Here is a 19987-nt window from a genome sequence, read left to right on the forward strand (position 1 = left end):
AAATTATATCTGGTCCTACCCATCAGGCTGGACACACACTCAACCTAGTTTTTGTGGCGGACAGTGGATTGATCAGAGTGGAAGATCAAAACATCCTTCTGGTGTCATTGTCTGATCACTATCTGATCAGCTTTAGACTTTTTGCGACCCTAAACCTCCGCAGGGGTGGAGAACAAATTAAGATGGTCCGCCCCAGGAGACTGATGGATCTGGAGGGACTCCTGAGGAATCTTGGGGTTTTTCCTGCCATGGAGCCTGGTGATCCTGTTGATGCCCTGGTCGATCTCTACAATAGGGAAATGACCAGGGTGATAGATACGATCACTCCCGAATGCCCCATCACGCTGCATCACGACAAGCCGTCTCCCTGGTTCACCAGGGAGCTGGCTGGGATGAAGCATGCGAGGAGGGGGCTAGAGCGCACTTGGAGGAAATCTCGGGGCGTGTCTGATCGAGCATGGGCTACAGCCTCTCTTAGGGCGTATACCGTGGCTATACGGGTAGCCAAGGAGTCCTATATGACTACCCGTATAGCGTCTGCAGCAAATAGATCATCGGAGTTGTTCCGGGTCGTTGGGGAACTCCTTCAGCCACCTGTGGTGGAGGAGGTTTCTGACGACCCGGAAACTCGCTGTCGCGATTTCGCACACCACTTTGCAGACAAAGTCGCTCAGATATGCCTTGAGCTCGACTCCAATTTCATCGCAGTGCCAGGGGAGGTGATTGAGGCATCTGCTTGTCCAATTTTGTGGGATTCTTTTAAGCTTGTTCCTCCTGAGACTGTGGAGGAGGTCCTTGGGGCTGTGAGGGCAACCACTTCGGCGCTGGACCCTTGCCCGTCTTGGCTAATCAAATCAGCCAGGGAGGGGTTGGTTGACTGGTTTGGGTCGATTATCAATGCATCATTGGAGCAGGGTTTTTTTCCATCGGGCCTGAAACAAGCTGTGGTTCGTCCACTCCTTAAAAAGGCTTCCCTTGACTCCACGGTGGTGAACAACTTCAGATCAATCTCCAACCTCCCTTTTCTGGGTAAAGTTCTGGAGCAGGTGGTGGCCTCCCAGCTCCAGGGCTTTTTAGATGACACCAACTACCTAGATCAGTCACAGTCTGGTTTCAGGCCTGGTCATGGCACTGAGACAGCCTTGGTCGCCTTGGTGGATGACCTCCATAGAGAGCTGGACAGAGGGAGTGTGACTCTGTTGGTTCTCTTGGACATCTCAGCAGCTTTCGATAACATCGATCATGGTATCCTTCTGGATCGTCTCTCTGGGATGGGTCTCGGGGGCACAGTTCTGTCGTGGCTCCGTTCCTTCCTGGAGGGTCGATCCCAGATGGTGAAGCTGGGAGACGCCTGCTCGGACCCCTGGCCTTTGACCTGTGGGGTCCCGCAAGGCTCTATTCTGTCTCCCATGCTTTTTAACATCTACATGAAACCGCTGGGAGAGGTCATCCGGAGTTTTGGAGCTAGGTGCCATCTCTATGCGGATGACACACAGCTCTACTACTCCTTTCCACCTAACTCCAAGGAGGCCTCTCGGGTGCTGGCAGGTGCCTGGCCGCTGTGTCTATCCAGATGAGGAGGAACAAGCTGAAGATCAATCCCGACAAGACAGAGGTCCTTCTGGTTGATCGCAAACCTGACCGGGGTATAGGGTAGCAACCTGTGCTGGACGGGGTTACACTCCCCCTGAAGTCACAGGTCCGCAGTTTGGGAGTCCTCTTGGATTCTACGCTCAAGCTTGAGGCTCAGGCGTCAGCGCCGTCTGGGAGGGCTTTTGCACAACTGAGACTTGTGCGTCAACTGCGACCGTACCTCACGAAGGCGGATCTGGCCAGAGTGGTCCATGCCTTGGTCACCTCCAGATTGGATTACTGCAATGCGTTCTACGTGGGGCTGCCCTTGAAGATGGCTCGGAAGCTCCAACTGGTCCAACGATCAGCAGCCAGGATGCTAACGGGGGCCCCTTACTGAGAGAGGTCAACCCTCCTGTTTAAGGAACTCCACTGGCTGCCGTTTATATTCCGAGCCCAATTCAAGGTGCAGGTGCTTACCTACAAAGCCCTGAATGGTTTGGGACCAGCCTACCTGTGTGACCGCATATCCATCTACGAACCCACGCGTTCTCTTCGGTCATCTGGGGAGGACCTGCTCGTGATCCCACCAGCGTCGCAGGCGCGCTTGGTGGGGACGCGGGACAGGGCCTTCTCCATAGTGGCCCCCCAGATTAGGAAATCTCCACTACCGAGTCCCACAAGCACTTTACCAGAACCAATGATTGCTGCACATTGCACATCGCACTTGCCCTAGAAACCCTTTATACACCTCCTGTCAAATCAGCACTTTTAATCCTTGTACCCACCTTTAGGCCCGGCCCAGTTTTATTGTGTTTTAATGTACTGTGCTTATTGTTTATTTTGCTTTAATTTGTTTTAATTGTTTGATTTGCTTGATTGTATTGTTATGTTGTATTGTTGTGGCCTCGGCCTTTTGTAAGCCGCATCGAATCCTCTGGGAGATGCTAGCGGGGTACAAATAAAGTTCAATAATAATAATAATAATAATAATAATCTGTGGATAAGGTATACTGTATTGTATGTTAGAAAACATAAGCTGAAAGAAAATTGTATGTATATATAGTGAAGGAAGAACAGGTGGAAACTCTGTCAACTACTTAAAAGTCAACAAAGACTTTCAAACAGATTCTGCACTGATGGAAAAATTATCAGACAACATAAAAATAAAGTGGTGTAGTGATATGAGTGTTGGACTAGGAAATCAAGGTTCAAAATTTTGCTTGGCTACAGAAACCCACTGGGTAACCTTGAGCAAATCACACTCTCTCAGACTCAAAAATAGAGAATGAAGAAATCATGACAGGTTTGCCTTAGGGCAGGCATGTCCAGTGTTCGGCATGGGGGTCAATTGCTGCCCCTGTTCAAATTTCTACCGGCCCTTTCTCTTCAGGAGTCCCTCCCTCCCTTGCTTCTTTCTTCCCTCCCTCCCTGACTACAAAACACAGGGATTCCAGCAATATATTATTTCCACTACAAATCTTGTTTGAGTCCCATTTCTATCGTGGTAAAATTGTCTTGTTGAGAAGCAATATACTTTTGGCTATTTCAGTCACACAGTCCTTGATGTCTTCTGGGTGTTAGTTTGGACTATTTGAAAATCCTTATAATGGCCATGATCTATCCAAATCTAATTCTTTAAAGAGTAGACTATGTATCTCCCTCCAAAAGGAAAGAAGGGAGGGAGGAAGAAAAAAACCTTAAGGTCCCCAATGTGTACTTCCATGCACTTATGTGGCTACTGGGATATTGCCAAGGGAAAACTGGCTGGAAAGAACTGTTCTTACCTTCATATTTTGACTAATTTTAGGGTAGTGGAATAAGAGCTGTTTACTAGCATAACAGACTACATGAAAGTCGCAGACTCTCCTTCACTACAGATTCTAACCTAAGACTAGAAGGCTACTTGTCAGTGATGCTATAGTTTGGGATTCTTACACTGGCTGAAACTGGATTAGATGAACACTGGAATAATTTTCAGCTGTACCATGTTCTGATTCTGTGATTTGCAAGAGACACTTAATAGGCTCAGGATGATGTCATCTTGGCTTCCTGCCTGCATATCTACTTCTGCCAGTATCCCCAACTATGTGTCACCACCATCTCATTATACAGAATCAATCTCTTTTTTCAGGAAATCCAAAAAACCAAAACCTTTAGCCACTTCTGCTTTCAGGTGTAAAGACCTAGTCATATATCTAGTGCTTGCTGAGTTTTTCCTCAAAGAGCCCTTGTCAAAAGTGGTGCACAGTGAAGTGGGTGCCTTTGAAAATGGACTGTGAGATCAAGCTTGGAGCAACTCCATTGATTGCAGAACACATATACTGCAAACATTCAATGTTGGTTATACAATGACAAGATAGATAACATAGATAGTGGTACATATTTCTTTCCCAATTTTTTTGGCATAATTATGTGCAGGATAAGTTTCTCCAGAGCTTTATACAGATGGCACAACAAGGAGATTGGTCTATAGCTTTAACAGCCATAGCCCCATGGGAAAATATCTGGATTATCTGTTTTTTTACAAGGACCTTACATAAGCAGTCTTCACTTCCATACTATTAAATTCCTGACAGTGGTGGAGCAAGTGCACTGGACATCTGACTAGCCCTCTTTTCCCCATAATCCTAATTCACTATGTATATGCAAACAGAGGTGTTCCAAAATCCAAATGAACAAAGAAAAACCAACCTGAAATTTGGAATCAAATTACTTTAAATAAACAAGTCTTCTTTTCAGGAAAAGGTCTCTACAATATTTCACACAGAACTTCTCTTTCCAGAGGAATTTTCTATACATGTCCAAAGAAACCTATTCTGCCTTTCGGATTAACCTCAGCCAAGATCAGATGTCACGGCTAGCGAATCTGGAAGACAGCATAAAGCCTGCCTCTTTGTTAAAATTACAAATGATAATAAAAAAACAACAAATCCATCTAAAATCAGTGGATATTTCATTGTCAGCTGGCAGTTGTCTCAGCTTGCCTCTAACCTCTGTCCTCCACTCTCTCTTTCTCGCCCTCTGAAGGGTGACTGCACCAAAAGAAAACATGCCCCAAACTTGGTCTGAGTCAGCAAATTGAACTGACAAGTTGATTCTGTCTTATTATGGGCCCAAAACAATTGAGACAAATAATATCTGCCCAAGAGAATTTCTGTAGAAACCATGGCCTTTACTTTACTCCTGGCTAAACAGAGTTAAAATAGGCATAGAGATCAGAGAGTTCCTTCTGAAATACCCTAGAACCATGCCTGGAAATCTTAATGTCATGAACTGAAGATTTTTACCTTCGTTGTTTAGCCTTTGACTCACAAGCATCTTCGTTTTCTCATTTTTCAGAGAAGAGAGAAATAGTAGTGCTTTCTAGCTTTATTCTTCTTTACTCAGAGAAAAACTACTCGTTTAATCCAAAAAGACAAAGCGAGGGAATTAAATGGAAATATGTGGCTGTGTGTGTATGTGCCTTATGTTACCTGTTGACATATAGTGGTCCCTATACATTTTCATGGAGTTTTCTTAAGCAAGGATTATTAAGAGGTGGTTTTGCCAGTTCATTTCCCTTAAATATATCCTAAGGCACCTGAGCTTTATTGGTGGTCTCCGTCCACATAATAACCAAGGCAGATCTTGATTAGCTTCCAATATAAGATGGGATCTGATGCCTTTCAAACATCTAGGCCCTTCAGCTTTTTAAATAAGTATTTTGTGAAAGGCAAATGACCATCTTGCAGAAGGATGAACTCTTTATTTGACTTTGATTGGATTGTACAATCAGGTCATTAGTCTATAAAAATATAAAGAATATTCTAATGCTGGTGGAGAGATGGGGGTGAGAAATAGACTGTTAGATTGCCCAAGCACTGGTGAGAAGAATACATCTTGTGCACATGTACACGCACACACACACAGTTATCAAATAAAGGTATTCTTCCCCTACTTCAGACTCACATATTTCCTGTCCCTGCCAGCAGTGATGACAGCCAACCAAGTAGGATCATTTCTGAGGCTGTTATTCAATAGCTGAAACATGACAAAAATGGCTGCTTCATTGTGAACCATATAAGAGAACAAATACAGCAAGGCTACAGCTTCTGTGATGATCACCCACCTTCCCATCCTACTGATTCTGTGCATAGGAAAGCAGAGAGGAACTAAGGGAGGATCCTGGAAGACTATAGATGACCAGCCTTCAAGTGGTTTCACCTCGCCCTCACCCTTCTGATGTTGTACGATGGTAGAAAGGGATATTTTTCCACTCCTGCCTTTCTACCAAATACTTACTTCTCCTACAGGACTTTTCTGGAAACTGCATAGTTTTTATTGTGGGAATGAATAGTTTAAACACAGCACATCCTTGCTTTTAATATAGCCAAAAACTTCAGTCATTTCATATGGATACAGTCTGAATGTGTCACAGATATATTCACTACATAAAGAGGTATGATTGTGAAGGGCCAGTATTCAAAATGAACTTAGAAATGCAGAAGAAACTAGTAATAGAACAGAAAATCCTTTCCTGCAAAGGATTACATCTGACACTGTAATGACATCAGGACTTCCTTTTCCTTCCCTCCCAGACATCTAGGCCGACAAACTCTTTTCTAGATAGTATCCCACCTTTTTGGTACAGGTTTTTAGGATATGTGAGGACCATCTTTGCATCTACCCCATGGAGGAGAGGTGGAATAACTCAGATCATTGAGGTTGGTAAGCCAATACTTCTTGAAAATAAATGTAAGTAGAACAGAAGCTACTTCATAAAGCTTTTAAAGAGGCTTGGCATGACATTCCATAATATATTTTCAGATTTTAAGACACTATGGTTTTATTGTGTACATTCAGCCTCCCAAAGATGGGGTATCTGTTACATCTCCAGTACATTATCTTATCTATATATAGATCCAAAAGCTAGCTGAGTTGACTGATAAAGGCACAAAATCTGCTGGAGGGCTGGCAGTATAATAGAAAAGAAATAATATACAAGTTGTTCTGAACTTTGCCTTCTTGTCTATGTGTATATATGGCATTCATTTGCCATCAGTTTGTGTAATTTGAAATGCATGCCAAGTCCGTTTCAATTTGAGACACAACATTTTCATCTGCTTCCACCATTGAGGGCTGAATCCAGGGAGAATAAAAACCAGAAGCAAAGAAAATTCCTTAAAGTAGAAAAGCACCCCATAACCTGTGACTTGCACTGCTTGCAGTAGCAGTCTTTGCTACATTCTCACTATTTAAACAGTCTAAAATCCTTTCCCTCTTGTTCTTCAAGCATGCTACCACATTTCAAGCTGTCAGGATAAAGGTAGATGGTTTTCTATCTCATCAGGGAATGGAGAGCTGAGGGCACACCTGATCAGATACAATGAGACAAGACAATGATGTTTTCTTGTTGTGTTGTTTGGTAACACCCCTCTTCTAGGAGTTTTAAATTGATGAGCTAACTGGAATTCTTTAGTAGAGAGTTCTGCTCCATTCTTCTGACCTATCACACTAAAACACTGTAACAGAGAGTGGTTAGAAAGTTGTCTTTTTGTGTTCATAGACTTTATCTGCAGATTTCACTCCCACAACAATTCACCAACTATGATCACATAGTTAATAGCTGCTTACTAGGGCTATGCAGAACTTCATTTGTAACTCAATTGTCTAATCTAGTTCATAAGATTCATACATATGAAGTAATATTTAGAAACACGAGGGGCACCCACCAGCAAACTTTAAATTCAAAACACTAACCTATGACTTTTGGATGAGTTACGTAAGTATTGTAAATGGCTCTTGGTGTCTGTCATGGTTACTGCTTCTTCACTCAAAAGGGTTGGGTTTGGTACCCCCAAAGGGCCCCTAGGAGGATGGCAAGGCCAAGAGTGGAGGGAGAAACCCCACTCTTTCCTCGAAGGGTGTGCCCCCTTTCTGGAGAATGGCCTGGGCAGACAGAAGGGAGGGATGCCTGGCTAGATGATTGGGAAAGAAAGAAGCCTCTTTGGCACATGGCCGACCCAGAGAGAAAGACGGGCAGAGACCATCGTATTGAGGCTTTTACAAGAGCAGCCTCAATATTCTGAAACAAGCAGAATTCTGGGAAATGTAGTTTAGGATGGGGCCTTTTGAATCCACTGCTACAGGGATCCTCACCTTCCCAAAATCTATAAGGGATTTTGAAATAAAGGCGTATTGTTGTTTATTTTATTTTATTTCTTCAACATATTATTTTGCATCTGTTTATTTCATTTTCTGTTATTTTCTGTATTTTATTTTATTATATTGTACTGTAATTCTGGCCTTCGCCTCATGATAACCGCCCCGAGTCCCCTTTGGGGAGATGGTGGCGGGGTATAAATAAAGATTATTATTATTGTTATTATTATTGACACAAAAGCACAGTATGTCACAGCAAACAAGATCTATATGCTGGATTTCGTATCACAAAATCACAAGTTGAACACTTCCCAAGCGTTTAGGACTGTGTGATGTATTTTCGAATGATGCGTGCAGATCCAAGTAAAGTGGCCTTTTGCAGTTGACAGATCATGATTTTGTAGATGTTTATTGTTTCCAAATGCCGGCTGAGATCTTTTGGCACGACACCCAGTGCGCCAATGACCACTGGGACCACCTGTACTGGTTTATGCCAGAGCCTTTGCAGTTCGATTTTGAGGTCTTGATAGCGGCTAAGTTTTTCCTGTTGTTTTTCCTCAGACTTATTTCTTTTCCACAATCATGATGTCTGGTGTATTGTGTTCCAAAACTTTGTCAGGCTGGATTTAAAAGTCCCACAGTATTTTTGCATGTTCATTTTCCACGATCTTTGCGGGTTTATGATCCCACCAATTCTTTGCTGCTGGCAGATGGTACTTGTGACATAAGTTCCAGTGAATCATCTGGGCCACAAAGTTGTGTCTTTGTTTGTAGTCCATCTGTGCGATTTTCTTGCAACAGCTGAGGAGATAGTCCATGGTTTCATCAGCTTCCTTGCACAGTCTGCATTTTGGGTCATCCACTGATTTTTCAATCCTGGCCTTAATTGCATTGATTCTGATGGCTTGCTCCTGGGCTGCAAGAATCAGGCCTTCTGTCTCCTTCTTCAGGGTTCCATTCATGAGCCATAACCATGTCTTCTCCTTGTCAACCTTTCCTTCAATCTTCTCAAGGAAATGCCCATGTAAGGCTTAGTTGTGTCAGCTGTCAGCTCTGGTTTGGAATGCAGTTTTCTTGTACTGATTCTTTGTCTGCCGTGCTTTGAGAAGTTTCTGATTATTGACTTCAATTAAAGCAGGATCTTGGCTTTCCTTGACATATTCTGCCAGGGCGTGTTTTTCTTCTTCAATTGCTTGTTTGACTTGTAAAAGTCCTCTGCCCCCAGACTTTCTAGGCAGATAGACCCAGTCAACATCACTGCGAGGATGTAATGAATTATGAATGGTCATGAGTTTTCTTGTTTTTCTGTCCAAATTGTCCAGTTCTGCCTGCATCCAGTTTATGATGCCAGCAGTGTATCTTATGACAGGTATGGTCCAGGTGCTTATGGCCTTGATGGTATTGCCTCCATTGAGCTTGCTTTTGAGAATTTTTCTGACCCTTTGAATGTATTTTTTGCTGACCACGGTTTCACATGTTCATGTTTGATGTTGTCCAACTGTAGTATACCCAGATATTTATAGGCCTCTGGCTGGTGACACTTGATTGCTTGGCCATTGGGCATATTTATGCCCTCACTTTCAATGATTTTTCCCTTCTTCAGTGCCACTGTCGAACATTTGTCCAAACCAAACTCCATATTGATATCTGTGCTAAAGATTCGGACAGTGTTAGTCAGAGACTGGATTTCAGTTTCAGTTTTCCCATACAGCTTCAGGTCATCCATGTATAGCAGATGTGAAATTTTGTGAGATCTCTGAGACGTTTGATAGACGAGATTTGTTTTTTGTAAGATGGTTGACAGAATCATTTTGTCAATTAATAACTGGTCTTTTGTGCCCTGCTTTTCCATGTGTTGCCTTTCTGTTCATCTGGCAAGATGTTATTCTTTTCAAGAGAGCCTTGAATTCTGTCAGCTATGGTGCCAGTCAATAGTTTAAACATAGTGGGCAGACATGTTATCGGCCTGTAGTTTCCTGGTGCTGCTCCTTTTGCTGGATCTTTTGTATCAGATATGTTCTCCCAGTTGTTAACTATTCACTGATACTTCCTTTTTGTAGTATCTCATTTTCCATGTAGGCTAGTCAGATATTTTAGCCAAAATCCATGCAGTTGATCACTACCAGGCGATGTCCAGTTCTTGACTTTTTGCACTCGTTTGCTGATCATTTCAGTTGTTATTTCCATCTATTCCATTTTGTTCTGTGAGAATTTTTCTTCAAACTCCTTTATCTACCCAGCATTTTTGTTGTAGTTTTTATTATTTTCCCAGAGTTCTTTCCAAAACTTAGTTGTTGCAGTTTTCTCAGGCTTTATGACTACTGTGTCTGTTTGGTTCAGATTCTGGTAGAACCATCTTTGGTCTGTTTGAAACAGTTGATTTTGTCTGTACTGGATGATTCTCGTGTCATATCTTTCAATTTTTCTGGCTGTTGCTGTAATTTGTTCTTTCACGATTTCCAAAGCCTCTTCAATTTTTCTGGTGTTCAGCCAGTACTTTCTGATCAGATATTGCTTGATTTTGTCATTCTTCAATTTCTTCTCCTTCATATTTTTCAGGTTACTTGCATCTGATCGTAGATTTTTGATTTTCAATTCCAACCTGACCTTCAATATTGGTTTTCCAGTCAATTTTCTTGGAGGCTGCATTGGTTGTAGGAGCGCAAGCTCTTCTGTTACTATCACTGCTGTACTGTAGGCAAACTGGTTTGTTTGTTCAATTGATGTTATTTGGACAGTAGAAAGTAATGTATTCACGTCCTTCATGAGAGGTGCTACTTGTCTCTTAGGCACTGTGTTTAAAGTTGGGAGTCGCTTTCTTATTGCATTTGATACAGCATGGGCAATGATTTTTTCCTTGAGCTCTTGCTGTCAATGTTCCTGGTAGTTAAACAAGTGCTTCAGCTGCCGGTTCTTCAAATTCTTGCAAAAGCTCCACATTTTCTTCTGGTTCAGTCTGTTCTAGAGTTCCTAGTGTTGCTGGAGTCTTTGCTACTGTCTGTGCTGTGACCTGATGGTTGTTTGCTTTGCAGCTTATCTGAATTTCTTCAAGTTCAACTTCACTGAACACTTTGTTTCTGATTATGAATCTTTGTTGATCAGCCAGTCAGGCTTCAGTTATCTGTGAATCAGGGTACTCTTGTTTCCATAACTGATACATCCTTTTTTTGGTAGCCAGGCTTTTGAGTTTCTGATTTGTAATAGCCTTTCATAACTATGTGGTTTTCTGGCATTGTATATTTCTGCCGCTCCTGTGATGGTTCATTTGTATTTTGATTCTGTAACCCACTTGTCGATGGATGTCCAGAATCAGCAGCATCCAGCCAGTATAGACTTTGTTTTGGTTTGCTTCTCCATAGTGCTAATGGGTTAGGTGCTCTTGGTTCCACTCCTCAGCTGAGACCTCTCTGGCTTGATTGGACCTGCTGGTAGTTTCACTACTGCCAGCACAGCTCTCAGCATCCTTGGAGCAGTTAAGCCCCCCCCCCCCACCATCACCACAAGGTGGCACCCATCGGGGGTTATTGTTATTATTATTATTTCTGTTATTATTATTATTATTATTATTATCATCATCATCATCATCATCAGGAGTTGAATCAACCCTATGAGGTAGGCAAAGTTGACAGGCAGTAACACCAAAGTTTACCTAGTAGGGAGACACAGGCAGAGACCATCACATTGGTCCAGCATTTCTGTGTTCTCAAATAATATGTTGTGTCCAGGCTGGTTCATCAGGTGCTCTGCTATGGCTGACTTCTCTGGCTGAAGTAGTCTGCAGTGCCTTTCATGTTCCTTGATGCGTGTCTGGGCGCTGCGTTTGGTGGTCCCTATGTAGACTTGTCCACAGCTGCATGGTATACGGTAGACTCCTGCAGAGGTGAGAGGATCCCTCTTGTCCTTTGCTGAGCGTAGCATTTGTTGGATTTTCTTGGTGGGTTTGTAGATTGTTTGTATGTTGTGTTTCCTCATCAGTTTCCCTATGCGGTCAGTGGTTCCCTTGATGTATGGCAGGAACACTTTTCCTCTGGGTGGATCTTCATCTTTACTCTCGTGGCTTGTTCTTGGTCTTGCAGCTCTTCTGATGTCTGAGGTGGAGTATCCATTGGCCTGGAGAGCCCAGTTGAGGTGGTCTTACCTTAATGCTGACGCTTGAAAGGAGATTTTTAGAGTAAGGGAAATTCAACAGATGGTATGAATCAATAAGAGGTCGGGGTGGCTTGTTCCATAAACAAATATTTGAAGAAGCTGAAGGCTAAACATAGAAGGCCACAGAGGCCTCATGAGTAAGGTAAATTGATATTATTGATTTGAGACTAGAACATCTAAGGTCATATAGTGAGAGAGCTCCATCTCCTGTCTATTTAATGTAAATAGCAGGCAATTTTAGATATTTTTATTTTAAACAAATTCTCTTGGTTTTCATATTAACAACTAAATAATAATGAATTTAACTAAAAGGAGATGGCCTTAAATCAAGTCTTATGTTATAAATATATAAAACTATAAATCATTAAGAGATCAAGGAAGTTAAGTACCAATTGAACATGTCATCTGGAAATAAAGGGTAGAAAGTTAATAATTATATAAAGTAGGCAAATGTTTGTCATCATGACCTTGCCAAATATTTGTTTTTTGGCAACTATACATGAAGGACACCTGTTAATGATTGTACTGTGTAAATGTCAAGACATTTCTGCGCATGTATGAACCAGTGGTTTTCTGCTATAAATATTGAAGCAAGTCTGACTTCCAACATGTGTCAGATATTGCTTTCTGAATGCCCTATCGAGTTTGATAGTAAACGCCTGAAATCAACTGCTGTCTCCATTTCCTTCCTTTCTGATTGTGCTCTAAATGATCTCGGGTAACGTATGTTCCGCAACAGCTTAAACCCTTGTGCCGGGAGAGCTGCTGACCAACAGATCAGTGGATCAAAATCAGAGAGAGTTGGTTGAGCTCCCTCTGTCAGCAGCAGCTCACCATGTGGGGACATGAAAAATGCCTTCCACAAGGATGGTAAAACATCAAACATCCGGACATCCCTGGGCAACGTCCTTGCAGACAACTAATTCTCTCACACCAGAAGTGACTTGCAGTTTCTTGTCACTTCTGACACAAAAAACCCATGTGAGGTAGGCAAAGTTTACCTAGTAGGTTTCCTATTTTTTGTTGTTGTTTCAAAGAAGGGAGTTGGATTGGATGGCCTCTGTGGTCTTTCAGTAAAATAATACTGTTAAGTTTATGTTGGTTAAAATTCCCTAAAAATCAGTGGATGTGCAAATTTTTTGACACTTGGGGAGAATGATGTTCTGGCTATGTTGTATCACTGAAAATAAAAATTCAAGGAGATAGCTCTTGTACTTTTTTTAAAATGATGTTCATAAAAACTTTTGTAAATTCCAAAAAAATCAGTGGATGAGTGAAACGTTCTGAAACTTGGGGGTAACAGTGGTAAATGTGTTCTACCAGTGTAGCAAATTTCATCCTGATAGCTCTAAAAATGAGGAAGAAAGGAGCCCTGGACACTTCGTCACTTGGGCAAAAATTAGTTATATCATTATAGTTACGATACAGACCCCTAACAATATTTTAGAAAAACTACAAATTATTCTCGGCCGTCCCTAATTTTGTAATGAATATTGAAACTTTTTTTTCATTGATCACACAGGCCTACTGCATACACATTTGTTTCCATCCTGTAGTGGTAGAATGTGGATGGAAAAACACCCCAAGCTTAATTGTCTTCTGATTTCTTAACTGCCAGTTTTCATTTTGATGAATTACTAAGCTAAAGGATAGAAACATTTTATTTATTTATTATTTTCTTCATTATCCACATTAAAATTTTGTAAATAATCTTTGGTCATTACTTTTTTCCCCTTAATATTCAACAGGAGTTTGAGGTTTTTTTTTTATTTCCTTCCTTAACTTTCATCAATGGCTATTCCAAAACTTGTTGACATGAATGCATAGGGACTTCTAGTCCTTAGCACAGGGTTAACTGGGTTTGGGCACATTGTGGACAGCATGATTGCAAAAAGGGAACAGAGCCCATGTCATTGTTGCAGGATGACCACAGAACTCCAGGAAAGGTCCTAGCCATCGAGGACATGTTGTGCTGATATCAGCAGAAGTATCTGTATATAACCAGGGGGAGGATAGAGACATCACAACACAGCATGCAACAGAGAGCAAAGGGAAAGAATCCACTCATACAATTATTTGGATTTAGCCATTGTTTCATCGTATTGCAGGCTATTGAGAAATACACAACTTGTACTTAAAAGAAAACAACAAGTATATAGTATGTGTAATTCAGCTCTTTAAAACATATATACAAGGCCAAGTGTTACCTGGTACAAACTGTAGGCTAAATATAGAACATGTATCATCTAAGCAACAGTGGTACAGTTTTAGGATGTTGTGATTGTTAGCATGTTGAAACATCACTCATAGCTGGCCTAGAACTTTAGCACTGCTACATGTGTCACATTATTGTGCCAATTTTTGTTGTCCCCTGCAAGCATTTGTTCATGATAAGCCCAGACAGAATTAGTGGAACTAACAGCTTTTCTGTGCCATGGTTGACATAATATTTGCTTGGTGCATTGACTATGTCTGTTTAACTCCCTTGCCTGTAAACTCTTCAGCTTTTTCATTATTTTTCCATTTGTTATCTTATTTTCCTGTTTCTATCATGGCACGGTTCAGAAATACATTTGAGTGGTTTTCCTAATTCAGTTAATGCACTTCCTTGAATGTTAGCGCTTCCTTTCTCCAAAGTTAATCTCCACAGTGACACAAAATGTCATTATATATTAAATAAAGCAGGAGTCAGAAGCAATAACACGATCTATCCTGCAACAGTGTTTGCATTAAATTCACTGCAATGATGAGTGCCACAGACTGTCTGTCCAAAGGGTCATGACCAGAATTTTAAATATCAGCAAATTCTGAACTTCCAGAGAAGCTACATCATACCAAAAGAAAAAGAATAACTTCTAGATAAGTATAGGACCACTGCTCAACAAATATATTCAAAGCAATATTTCCTTAGTTCATATGTTATTTTTATCCTTCCTTTTATCCATTGTAATAGCTCTAGCTTTATCAACATTTTTATTCATCTTGAAAATATGATACAGAGGAGGCATTTGTAAATATGAGACTAATTTTAAAAAGCATAGTTATAGCTTGTCCCACACTCCCACATGCTCCACCTACCTCTGTGGGGTCCCTGAGATACATTTTCCTTCCTGTGGGTGGATGCAGAAATAGAGATGGCTGGCTAGCTGGCCTTCCCTTGTCTTCCTCCATCCTTCCCAGGTACTGACTGGCTGTGGAAAGGGTGCTCATCCAGAAAACATCTAAATGGCTCAGTGAAGGAGTGATAGTAGATAGAGTCACAGAATTTTTACATCTGCCACAACCTCAAAAATTACAGACTGGAATTTTGTTGGAGAGAACTGGTAGCCTGGAATTATGCTCTCACAATTGTTTCATATTCATAATCCCTACAAAGCCCCTAGTTTAAAGACATAACAGACTGGGCACAATAAATGGGAGTCTTTTTGCCATCCCTCCTCACACAATTTTTGGCATGAAAAGGAATGGTGACACTTACGTTTCTCCTCCCTGTCACACTGGAGATCACTCTTGGGAGGGACTGGGGCCATCAGCAAGCTGCTTCTCAACTGACAGGGGGACAGGGTACCATCAATTGCAGTAACTGTTTTCTGGTAAATGGAGATTGGGATGGGAGTCACTGCATGATATTGTAATTTCAATTCTTACACATTCTAAACTTTCCAACATGAGTCACATCCCTAATGTAACTTTCAGATACAACTGCTAATGTCACTATCATAACAAAACCAATTATTTCATCGGAGTGTGTTCTATACAGAGTAGTTTAAATTCAAATATAGAGTGATCATCTCTCCATCAGACTCAGAATTTCACTAGACATCGTGAAACAGGGACATCCTAAGGAGAACTGGAAGTCGAAATGGAAAGGGCTTATAGCCAGAGTAAAAGGGAAAGGAAAATATGAGGAACCAAATCCACCAATCTTTATGATCGAAAAAAATAATAATGCAAAGAGCAGAAGTACTACTGTTCCTGGAGGGAGAGGGAAGGGAAGAAGAGAGAAGGGGGAAATTGGATTTGTAAAAGTAGCAGATAAGTATAAAAAGGTAAAGGATAGGAAAGCAGGAATAATCAGACTGTTATGAGAATATATGGGGATTTTTTCTTATGAATGTAAAAATATTATTTACTTACACAACTATATATATAATAGTGAAACAGGGGGTATCAAATATAAGCCACCATTAGTGTCTAAATTTGTGAGTAAACAAAATCCCACCATAAGTAGACCTTTAAAAAACCACAGTTTTGTAACCCTTATCATTATACAATCCTGGTTCTTTGTTCTACAAATAATGTCGAAAATCACCTGTATGGATAAAAGTAATGAAAAGAAGTACTGCAAAATTAGCTGCCTAAGGGGAGGGCGGTATACAAATACCACAAAAATAAATAATAATATCTATTGGATGACATATTCCTTTGCATCAATAGTAAATTTGCTGAAACTAAATAAGTATCACCATTGAACTGTGCACCACCTCCAAATAATAACTTACAATTTGCCATTGCATTTCTATCACCTACTTTAACACTCAAGATTGTTTTAACCTTGAAGCAGCTTCTTGTTTTTACCAGAGAATGTAAAACATGTTAAGTTGCTGTCCTCGAAGAATGGATTCTAATGGCCCCAGGAATAAAAACAGCAGTGTGTTGTTCCTTTTACTGCTAAGCCATGTTGACATGGTAGACAAGGGTCTTTCATTAAAGATGGCCTATTGCATTCGAGACTGAAGCTCTTCCATATCAAAAAGCCAGAGGCCTAGCTCTGCTTATGCTCTGTGCCCTCATATTCGTTGAGAAACTGCCAGGAGACAATGACCTATGTGCTATAAAACCACAAATCAGTGGTTTTCTTTTAAATAGAAAAAAGTATAAGAGAGAGGAAAAGTTTTCACCATCATTGTTGTGAAGCTTGACACGATGGCACATTGTGGATGTATCAGACATATAAATGAATTGGGAATCAGGGTAAAATGCCTTCAGTCTAACAATTAATCTCTGTTACAGATTCCCACTATATTCCACTGCCACCAGATACCTATATCATCCTTTAATTCTACTTTATATACATTTTGCTAAGTAGCAGAGACCCAAATAATTCCTCTTATGTTTCCTTTACATTGTAGAATGAATGCAATTTGGTGCCACTTTACCTAGTAAGTCTCAATGTTATGGAATCCTGGAAGTTATAATTTGGTGAGGCATCAGCAATTGTTGACAGAAAAGGTTTTATGAGTCCCACATGTGGGAGGCCCGCAGGATAAAGATATTATATATATATATATATATATAGATAGATAGATAGATAGATAGATTAAAGCCTATGCAAAACTACAACTTCCATGATTCCATAGTATTGAGCTATGACATCTAAAGTGATGTTGAATTGCATTCATTCTACAGTGTAAAGATAAAGGTAAAGGTTTCCCCTGACATTAAGTCTAGTTGTATCTGACTCTTGGGGGTGGTGCTCACCTCCATTTCTAAGCTGAAGAGCTGACATTATCTGTAGATGCCTCCAAGGTCATGTGGCTGGCATGACAACATGGAGCATCGTTACCTTCCCACAGAAGTAGTACCTATTGATCTACTCACATTTGTATGCTTTTGAACTGCTAGGTTGGCAGAAGCTGGAGCTAACAGCGGGAGCTCACCCTGCTCCCCAGATTTGAAGTGCCAATCTTTTGGTCAGCAAGTTCAGCTGCTCAGCAACTTAACCTGCTACACTGCCAGTGTATATATACCCTTACTGGACTGTAAAGATCTGTATTGGGACAACAGCAAGACTCCCTAGTGCACAGTGGTGCCTGATGCACATTGGTCCCTTTGTGCAATAGTCCAATTTCACTTCTGTAACTTTGTTGCAGCCTAGATTCAATGTGGATGATTGAGACGGTTTAAGCAGTAGATTTTAATGTTGAGACAAATGTTTTTAATGTTTACATATGCATATAATCTATGCAGTTTGGAGTTGTCTCTCGACTTTGCCTACCTCACAGGGAGGAGGAGGCACAAGGTGGTAAGCGGAATTCTGGGAAATGTAGTTTGGGAAGGGAAGGACCCCTGTGGCAAAGAATTCAAAAGGCCATGTCCTAAACTACATTTCCCAGAATTCTGCTTGCTTCCCGCATTAAGCCTCAAATGTGAGTGAGATCTCTGTCTGTCTCTCTGTGGGCTAGCCATGTGCCAGAGGGCTTCTTTCTTGCCCAGCCACCCAGACAGGCATCCCTTCCTCCCACCTGCTCTGGGTCCCCCTCACTGTCCCCTTTGAGGCAAGAGTGGAGCTTCTACCTTGACTCCTGGCCTCGCCATCCTCCTCAGGGTCCTCGGAGGAACCAAACACAGCCCTTTTGGTGGAGAAGTAGGATCCATGAGGGAGACCTGGAGCCATTTACGAGACTTACATAACTCTTCCAAAAGTCATAGGTCAGTTTTTTTAAATTTAAGTTTTTTGTGTGGGTGCCCCTCACGTTTGTAAAGATTGCTTCATATGTATGAATCTTATGAAATAGATATGGCAAACAAAATTTTGCACAGCCCTAATATTTATTGTTCTGGCAGATGGAGAAAAGTACCAGCAAATAAGCATATATGTATGTTCATCCATTATGTTAAGGGCTTGATGCCTATATGAGTTTATTAAAGCATCCTTCTGAAATGGGTTTCATCAGTCCATGGCTAAGGGGTTTACTAACAGCTACACTGTCTTGGACTAGATTAATGGAAAGAGAAGAAGAATCTGTTTTGTGAAATGAACAAAGTTAAATACTGGTGCAGGTTTCTTAATACCACCACTCATTCACTCATGATTTTCTCACAAGACAAACCATAAGACTGTTTTTCCTCCTTCAGGATCATTGGTACAAAGAGTTAAATTCTAAATGTTGTGGGAATTTTTTTACTCAGGTTGTTTCCCATTTAGGTGGGAAAGTCTGAACTCAATGAAATTTATATTGGAGTAGACCTGTTGATGATTGGGCCATAAAGTATAACAAGGACATTTTTCTAAAAGCTGTGTCTGATGCCTTCAGCAGTTCTGTAGGTGTTTTCCATCTGAGTTTATCTTGCATATTCAATACTGATAAAGCTGTCAACACACTCAAAATCAAGTTGCTCAGAAACACAGACTTCAAATAGTAAGATATTCCATAAAGTTTTCATTTTACTCAACTGCTGGTCTTTAAGATGGTACAAAACTATAGTTTTTCTGCAGTCACAGAATCATAGAATCATAGTATCAAAGAGTTGGAAGAGACCTCATGGGCCATCCAGTCCAACCCCCTGCCAAGAAGCAGGAATATTGCATTCAAATCAGATGGCCATCCAGCCTCTGTTTAAAAGCTTCCAAAGAAGGAGCCTCCACCACACTCCGGGGCAGAGAGTTCCACTGCTGAATGGTTCTCACAGTCAGGAAGTTCTTCCTAATGTTCAGATGGAATCTCCTCTCTTGTAGTTTGAAGCCATTGTTCTGCGTCCTAGTCTGCATGGAAGCAGAAAACAAGCTTGCTCCCTCCTCCCTGTGGCTTCCTCTCACATATTTATACATGGCTATCATATCTCCTCTCAGCCTTCTCCAGGCTAAACATGCCCAGCTCCTTAAGCCAGTCCTCATAGGGCTTGTTCTCCAGACCCTTGATCATTTTAGTCGCCCTCCTCTGGACACATTCCAGCTTGCCAATATCTCTCTTGAATTGTGGTGCCCAGAATTGGACACAATATTCCAGGTGTGGTCTAACCAAAGCAGAATAGAGGGGTAGAATTACTTCCCTAGATCTAGACACTATGCTCCTATTGATGCAGGCCAAAATCCCATTGGCTTTTTTTGCCGCCACATCACATTGTTGGCTCATGTTTAACTTGCTGTCCACGAGGACTCCAAGATCTTTTTAACACGTACTGCTCTCAAGCCAGGCATCCCCCATTCTATATCTTTGCATTTCGTTTTTCCTGCCAAAGTGGAGTATCTTGCATTTGTCACTGTTGAACTTCATTTTGTTAGTTTTGGCCCATCTCTCTAATCTGTCAAGATCGTTTTGAATCCTGCTCCTGTCCTCTGGCGTATTGGCTATCCCTCCCAATTTGGTGTCGTCTGCAAACTTGATAATCCTGCCTTCTA

General features: G+C 41.3%; 1 long non-coding RNA gene across 1 annotated transcript in view; it reads right to left on the reverse strand.

The window, feature by feature from the left end:
* Positions 1 to 14949: 14949 nt before the first annotated feature.
* LOC132772629 (uncharacterized) overlaps positions 14950 to 19987 on the reverse strand; it is a 132716-nt gene continuing 127678 nt past the window's right edge. Inside the window, exons 3-4 of the long non-coding RNA XR_009631248.2 lie at positions 15344 to 15455; positions 14950 to 15086 (exon numbers count right to left, since the gene is read on the reverse strand). This is a non-coding gene — a long non-coding RNA (uncharacterized lncRNA). The remainder of the gene's footprint in view (positions 15087 to 15343; positions 15456 to 19987) is intronic.

The sequence above is a fragment of the Anolis sagrei genome, chromosome 4 (genome assembly GCF_037176765.1).
Source record: "Anolis sagrei isolate rAnoSag1 chromosome 4, rAnoSag1.mat, whole genome shotgun sequence".
NCBI classification, from domain to species: domain Eukaryota; kingdom Metazoa; phylum Chordata; class Lepidosauria; order Squamata; family Dactyloidae; genus Anolis; species Anolis sagrei.